The sequence below is a fragment of the Meriones unguiculatus genome, chromosome 21, assembly GCF_030254825.1.
Source record: "Meriones unguiculatus strain TT.TT164.6M chromosome 21, Bangor_MerUng_6.1, whole genome shotgun sequence".
Classification (NCBI taxonomy): domain Eukaryota; kingdom Metazoa; phylum Chordata; class Mammalia; order Rodentia; family Muridae; genus Meriones; species Meriones unguiculatus.
Genome location: NC_083368.1, coordinates 11,207,102 through 11,215,732, shown reverse-complemented (window position 1 = coordinate 11,215,732; position 8,631 = coordinate 11,207,102). Strand labels below are relative to the sequence as shown.

The 8,631-nt window shown below is 42.1% G+C and overlaps 1 pseudogene; it reads right to left on the bottom strand.

Annotated features, from left to right (window-relative positions):
* Positions 1 to 5,753: 5,753 nt before the first annotated feature.
* On the bottom strand, positions 5,754 to 6,419 carry LOC110539614 (RNA-binding protein 7-like; annotated as a pseudogene).
* Positions 6,420 to 8,631: the final 2,212 nt, after the last annotated feature.

Here is an 8,631-nt window from a genome sequence, read left to right as displayed (position 1 = left end):
AATCTGGGCCTAGGGGTCTTTTCTGAGTCTGATACTCCAACCAAGGACCATTCATGGAGATAACCTGGAACCCTGCACAGAGGTAGCCCATATCAGCTCAATCTCCCAATGGGCTTCCTAATAAGGGGCTATCTCTGACATGAACTCAGCGGTTGGCTCTTTGATCACCTCCTCCTGAGGGGGGAGTAGCCTGACCAGGCCACAGAGGAAGACTATGAAAGATAGTCCTGATGAGACCTGATAGGCTAGGGTCAGATGGAAGGGGAGGAGGTCCTCCACTATCAGTGGACTAAGGAAGAGGCATGGGAGGAGATGAGGGAGGGAGGGAGGGAGGGCTGGACTGGGAGGGAACAGGTTGGGGCTACAGCTGGGATACAAAGTGAATAATTTGCAATAAATTAAATATTATATTAAAAAAAAAAGAATTTCTTGCACCCAAACCTGGCTCCTTCATAGTTGATAGCATTTGCTGTCTGGTTGGTAACAGGTACTTAGCATACCTTGTATGATTCCCAATAGAGCTAATAATTCAGAAATAATGCTCTTTGATTCTTTAGTTGACTCTAGAGAACAAAGTCAGCACAGCTCCTTCAGGGTAAAGTACTGACCTTCAGACATAAACTACTTATGATAAAGGAGAGACCTCTATTTTCCCCAGATTAAATAGATGGCTCACAAGCTTATCGATTCTTTGGTGTGAAGTATGACCTATCCAGTCAGGATTTGTGGCATTGTTTTATCATAATTTGCCTGATGTTCTCTGACTAATGATAAGGTACAAGAGATTTGTGACTCTGTAGAGATCTGTTAATGTGCAAGCTTTGCTTTGGGAATTTGTAAATAGCCTCCCTCCATTTGTTTAAGGTACAATATTTTTGGTGCAGTTCAAACAGTACTTTTTTTCACTTGATGATGTCCTTGTTAGTACATTTTTAAAAAACTTCATTTGCAAGATAAAAATCTCTTTTCATGTGCTCAAGCAAAGGCAGGGTTGTATAGCAAGATAACATTCTTGGATTTCTTATTCTGATGTTTCTTTTTTCTTTTTTAATTGAATAGTCTGTTTCGCAGAACAGCAAGTTTTTGTGTCATTTCAGATGGTGCAGCACTGGGCAGAATAGGCCCCATTCACACTTTCTGTGGGACAATTGGCTAAGGCTCTGCGCTGAGCGGAGTTTGCCGCGGACTGTCTGCAGGAATGGGCCAGGGACTTTGCAGCTCCTGTAGCAAGACACGGTCTGTTCTGGTGGGATCTTATACTTTGCCTCATTCTTCCTAAACCTCAGCATTCTTCCTAAACCTCAACCTTCTGGGAACGCAAAGGTTCCCTCAGGCGGTACTCACCAAGTGAGCGTGAGGAGGTTAGTAGCTTATAGCCAGTCACCTGTGAAAGCACAGTGTAGATTCACCACCCCTGTCAGAATGATAGTTTAGTAGAGCATATAGCTCTGCTGATAGAGAGTAAATAGAGTCTTTTGTTGTTTTGTTGCAGTTTTTGTTTTTCAAGTGAGAAAAATCTTTCTGTATGCCTTCTTTACTCAGAAAGAAAGCTCCAGTATCAGAGATACCCAGCCCCTTTGCAGGCCTTGCAGTGAATCTGGAACAGGAGAAATAGGTTTTCCATTTAAATAGCTTCACTGAATGTCTGATTCTTTCCTGGGCCTGGTAGTCCTCTCTGTAGCCTTGAAGCATTAACTTCAGCTTTTTATGTGCCCTGGGTGGTTTTCCTTCTTTTGGAAAACCTTTTGGTCTTTTGGTCTCCTTCCCCTGCTTCTATTTTTAACTGAAAGCAGTCAGTTCTGCACAGAACATAGTCAGTAATGATGTTCTGTGGCTCAAGTCAAAGAATGTTGTTTGGATCCCACAAAGGGCCACAATTCCCCACATATCATATAGAGCAGAGAATGGGGTAAGCAGAGGTGACATCAAAGAAAACCCAGTGACTAAAAGACACCATTAAAAACACCAGTGCTGCTTTTCAATAAAGAGGGGAATAGCAAGAGTTTTGAATGCTAAAATACAGAGACTTTGTTTGAAAGGGAGGGAAACATACACAAAGTAGACAAACAGAATCAGAGTATTTGTCTTTCAACCATCCAAGTGATGGTAGTTAAATTAAGTCGGTCTGATAACAAAATGCTTCATTCTTCTTTCTTTCTTAACCAATCAAGGCATCCCAGCACCAAAACTGGACATGAAAGTCTGATTCAGCAGGAAATGTAACTGATCACAATATGTGCTATCCAAACCTCTAATCAGGAGCCTCTGAGAAACACAGCAAAAGATTATTTGCTCTGTGTGAAATGCAAAAGTGCCCATACGCTCGCTTTGCCCTTTGGAGGACACCAGTGCAGAAGCAGTCTTTAAGTAGTGCAGAGGTTACAGTTGCTACTCTCATCCCATGCTCCGGCTTTCTCTGAGCCAGCCTCCTTTCAAGTGTCTAACATAAGTACTGTCAACGACACCCAAAAGGGCTGTCCTGCCCTCTTACTGCAGAGCATTGTGATACGTGTTCAGATGGCTTTGTAACATATTTCCCACCATCCTTTAACTGTGGAGATAATTGTGCCAAATTATGAAGAATATCTGGAACATGAAGAGATAACATTAAGAGGAAATAATAAAAAAATGCAGCCTGCATTTTAGAAGAATGTTTTACTTCCTCTTTTTAAAAGAATTAGTGTGAGCTGAGTGATTTTTACTAATTTAATTCTTTTAAGCCAGAAAAACAACTGATTATCAAACAATTTAAAAACACAACAAGATTTAACAAAATGTGTCATGAGAATTTAAGTAGATGTCTCAGCCTTTTCACCTAATTAATTTTATTTCTCCTTATACATTACTGAAGAGATTTGTGTTAAGCAGAGCTCTTGACAGCAGATAAAGGTAGACATGGCAAAGGAACTGAGTAAACACCCGTGTTAGATATGCATTCTCTTTTCTGCATCTCAATTCAAGCTGGTCTTAACATTCTATGGCCTTCACATGTTTCCTTATCTGTACAGGTTCTGCTCTTCTGGAATCTTAAGCTCTGGAGGGCATCCTAGTACAGGGGCCAATGTAAGACTTACATCCTTTCCAAATGTAGTTTCACATTTTGATATATTTTAATAGAGTGTTTACTATTTCTTCATCTGGAAAAGTCTGGAGGCTTGTTTTGAAGCTTGATTCCACAATGCTGTCCATGCAATTGAGGTGGGGATGTCACTGCTACTTTTAGAAAAGCTTGGTGAATGCGCATGAGCAAAATCTAGGTAACGGTAGCCTGGGTGGCGCATAAGCCATGTTAAATTTTATCATGGTTGCCTTTAACACCATTATCAAATATTTTAACTCTCAGTCCCATCCATGTACCAGGAGGAAACAGTGCGAGGGGTGCTGGAGAAACCTTTGTGGCTGTATTTATTTTTCCATGTTGTACCAATGGTGCGCACCCCTTTTTACAACAGGGTCGGCCTCCCATGGGGTGAGAAAAGGCTCACTGTTGCTCCTCTGTAGTAACCTTTCTAAATACACAGAAATTTCAGCTGATTTTGTTGTGTCTACTGGCACTGGCAGAAATTCTGGTGACCCTCTTAGCGGGAGGCAGTTGCTCCCTTCCCATCAGTCTCACACAACACCGCATCCATCTCGAACAATCATTAGAAGTTTTACTGTGTGCCTACTTGCTCAATTTTGTTTTGCTGGGAAAGTAGCATAATAGAGGAAGTGCATCAAGGCAGAAAGGGGTAGATTTGCCAAAAGAAGAGGGAGGGCAAGCTAACGAAAAAGATGTGGAAATTGAAAGAGATGGAATGTTTTAGAAAATGGGCAGAACAAAGGAGCTAATGTGACCCATGCCCCCAGTGAAGGCTGTGTCTGCAATAATGAGGTTCTGTTGTTGTGTATTCAGCCTTCTAAATAGAAGCACCCAGGGCCCAGAATGGGGGTGGGTGGGCCAGCGTTGAAGGGGAACAATCTCCCGCAGCCAAGTCTATGACCTCAGACTGCCAGAGAACCATTGTGCACACCCACAGTTCCAAGTGCTGAAAACAAGAGGCAGTTCCTTATACAAGGTAGGGTATGATTGAAAACTTTCTTTTTCCTGAAAGACAATACGATGAAACAAGCTTGTCATTTAACGTTTAAAGTTGATGTATAAATCAAGACAGTGAGACTACAAGGAGAAGAGTTCTCTGAAAGCCAAATGAGAGTATGAGAGGTCACTACCCATCCCACAGAGGGAGCTTCTTTGATTAAAAACTGCAGTACTGGGTGGACCGCTTTTCTTAGTTCTGGTTTGCCTTTCTTAGCTGTGGCTGTCACCACGTCATCCACACCAGGAGCAGGAAGTCTGTCCAGCCTTCCCTTATTGTCCTTCTCAGAGATTTGACAGTTTTTGGCTCCTGTATTGTCAACACAGTTATCACAGCTCATACCGGAAGACCCAGAGAAATCCAGACTTTCGTTCTGGGGGGCCTACTGCGCCCTTGCTTCAACATCTTGAGCGTGCAGAAATTTGACGATGAAAGCTGTAACGAAGAAAATACAGGCTGTTTCTTTAATCTGAAGAAGACTGGGGCCACAGTGAACAGTAAAAGCGACACGAAAGGTTCTGCGATCACAGGTCCAGTTGCAAAGGAGCGTGCAGACCTGTGGGCCAGAACTGCACTCAGTGCAGGCAGGAATTGTGCAGGAATCTCCAGGGCATTTGTAAAAGGTGTTCATTAAAAAGTCTAAAAAACAAAACAAAACCCAAAAAACTGCAGTGTGCTTCTTACTGAGACGGACGGGCTCCTCTCTGCAGTCACAGCAGTTACATTCAGGCCATCTTTTCTCTTTTCACGTATTTAATATGTTAAGGAAGACAGTATAAGTGCCGTGGTAGAAAGAAGATCCAACATTTTTCAGGGAATGAATCCTTCAAAACAGTTCTGCGGTGAAAGAGCAACAGGATCTTGAAACATGGAAGTTCTGTTAAGCAGAATTTCAGTGAAACATTTTGCCATTCTCTCTGTGAGTCAACACTGTTGTTCCTCTAAAGGAGTTTTCAGCAACAGCCATTTTACGTAAAGATGTACATGTAGATATTTGACTTCCTGAGCGGCTAGTCATACATCAAATATAATTTAATGACCGAATTTTAAAGTTCTTAGAGTGAACTAGTTATAATGTTTGTGCAATTGTGATAAAATTCAAGAGCATACCACAGAATTTGTACTTAAATTTCTGAGTTAGGAAATATGATTTATCTCCAAACAGAACCAATAAACTGTTTTAAATAAACTACTAATAATTGGATTACAGAGAAGTTCTATTTTCTCGTTTATTAACATAATGCAGAAAACCTACCAGCTTGGATGCTTCCTATTATATAAACCCAAATGATTCATTACTAAGTTTCTTGTAACACAAAGGGGTGAGATCATTAAAATATTTGCTTTATAATACAGCCCCAACATATACAGCTCTCATATCTTTCCTAGAGTGTCTGAAGTGACCAGAAGGGTGGCACATTCTTTTCTAAAACCCTTCCTCTTCAGAAACCTGAGGTAAGGTAGTCAGAATAACAAATGAGGAGCCACAGTTTTTAGTTCTCCATGAAACTGCTGCTAGGCTAAAAAAAAACAAACAAAAAAACATTCTTTTTCAAAGACAGGTGGCAAAGTGTGGGACTACCCTGTACAGTTTTGAGAAATATTTCCAGAACAACTTAATTAAAAGGGCCTAAAATGTCCCTGTAAACAATGTCCTTGGACTGCTTGTTAGTGTCAAGATGAGGGCCATTTCCCACCTTTCCTGTCCCTTCTGTTATCATAGTCGTGGCTCCAGCCATCACGATTCCTGTCGTCTGTTTCCCCTGCGGTGACAGTCAGACCCGTGATCAGAGGAGCGCTGCTCACAGCTGTAGTGTATCTGCTGGCGAGGGGTGAGAATTGTGTCTTTTCCTCTGTGATGACAGTGCATCTTGGCGCCCCAGGGAGCTAGAAGACTGATTAAAGCTATGACCATGTGGCTGAACTGACGGTGACAATCCCGACTGATCTGCATGTGGAGAACCGAATTTCCCAACATCTGCCATCTGTTTGAAGACATTGCTCATCCCTGCCTGCCGCTGATAACCTTCTGGAGAGGAAAAGGACCTCCACACCATCTGTGCTGGTGGAGTCACGTTGCCCACCGTCCTTTCCTAGCTGTTAGGAGATGTGGAGGTTGGGCTTATGTTTCCATCCTGAGAAGTGTCACTACTTCCTGATCTACACTGAATTTTGATAGGCATCCTGAAAAGCTTGATTCCATTGAGAAGATTCACGGCGTAGTGAAGAGACACTTTGTGTCTGAAATTGACAAATGCAAACCTCTTCATCTTTCAGGATTTTCACCGTTATTATTCGTCCAGCCTTTTGGACCAGCTCAAAGAGGGACACCTGTGCCATCTTTGGCTTGGCCGCCCCCCCCCCGCCCCCATCGCTGCCCATTCCATTTCTTTCTCTCTCTCTTTCTTTCCTTTTGAATACTGTACCTGTACATATACAGGCATGCCAGAAGACGATACCAGATCTCATTATAGATGGTTGTGAGCCACCGTGTGGTTGCTGGGAATTAAACTCTGAACCTCCAGAATGCAGACAGTGTTCTTTTTTTGTTTTTTGTTTGTTTGTTTTGTTTTTGTTTTTTATTTTATAATTTTTATTTTTTATATTAATCACAGGTTATTTATTTTGTATCCCAGCCATAGCCCCTTCCCTCATTCCCTCCCAATCCCACCCTCCCTCCCTCATCTCCTCCCTGTCCTTCTCTAAGTCTACTGATTAGGAGGGGTCCTCCTCCCCTTCCACCTGACCCTAGCTTATCAAGTATCTTCAGGACTGGCTGCAATGTCCCCCTCTGTGGCCTGGCAAGGCTGCTCCTCCCTCTGGGAGGAGGGGGGAGGGAGGTCAAAGAGCCAGCCATTGAGTTCATGTCAGAAATAGTTCCTGTTCCCCTTACTAGGGTACCCACTTGGATACTGAGCTACCATGGGCTACATCTGAGCAGGGGTTCTAGGTTATATCCATACATGGTCCTTGGTTGGAAATGCAGTCTCATAAAAGACCCCTGTGCCCAGATTTATTAGGTCCTTGTGGAGCTCCTGTCCTCTCCAGGTCATACTAGCTTCCCTCTTCTTTCATATGATTCCCTGTACTCTGCCAAAGGTTTGGTTATGAGTCTCAGTATCTGCTTTGATACACTGCTAGGGAGAGTCTTTCAGAGGCCCTCTGTGGTAGGCTCCTGTCCTGTTACTTGTTTTCTCCTACTTCCTATGTCCATCCCATTTGTATTTCTAAGTGAGGATTGATCATCTTACCCCGGGCCTCTTTCTTGTTTATCTTTTTTAGGTGTACAGATTTTAGTATGTTTATCCTATCTTATAGATCTAGTACGCACTTATAAGTGAGTATATGCCGTGTGTGTCTTTCTACTCCTGGGATACCTCACTCAGGATGATCTTCTCTAGATCCCACCATTTGCCTGCAACCCTGGGGTGACTCTAACCAAGCAAGTGAAAGACCTGTTTGAAAAAAAACTTCAAGTCTCTGAAGAAAGAAATTGAAGAAGATATCAGAAGATGGAAAGATCTCCCATGCTGATGGATCGGTAGGATTAACATAGTAAAAATGGCCATTCTGCCAAAAGCAATCTACAGATTCAATGCAATTCCCATAAAAATACCAACACAATTCTTTAAAGACCTTGAAAGAAAAATTCTGAACTTGATATGGAGAAACAAAAAACCTAGAATTTCCAAAATGATCCTGTACAACAACAGATCATCTGGAGGTATCTCCATCTCTGATCTCAAGCTGTACTACAAAGCAATAGTAATAAAAATGGCATGCTATTGGTATAGAAGCAGAAAGGTGGATCAATGGAACAGAATAGAAGACCCAGAAATAAACCCACCCACCTATAAATACTTGATTTTTGACAAAGAAGCCAAAACCATTCAATGGAAAAAAAGACAGCATCTTCAACAAATGGTGCTGGTCTAACTGGATGTCTACATGCAGAAAAATGAAAATAGATCCATTTTTATCACCCTGCACAAAACTAAAGTCCAAGTGGATCAAAGACCTCAACTTAAAACCAGACACACTAAATCTGTTAGAAGAAAAAGTGGGGAAGAGCCTGGAACTCATTGGCACAGGAGACAACTTCCTGAACAGAACACCAACAGCACAGGCTTTAAGAGCAACAATCAATAAATGGGACCTCATGAAACTGAAAAGCTTCTGTAAAGCAAAGGACACTCGTCAGAACAAAACTACAGCCTACAGACTGGGATAGGATCTTCACCAACTCTATATCTGACAGAGGGCTCATATCCAGAATATATAAAGAACTAAAGAAATTAAAAGGCAATAAATCAAGTAATCCAATTAAAAAATGGCGTACAGAGCTAAACAGAGAATTCTCTGTAGAGGAATATAGGATGGCAGAGAAACACTCCAAGAGATGCTGAATGTCTTTAGCCATCAGAGAGATGCAAATCAAAACGACCCTGAGATTTCACCTGACACCCATTAGAATGGCTAAGATCAAAACTCAATTGACAACACATGCTGGAGAGGTTGTGGAGAAAGGGGAACACTCCTCCATTGCTGGTGG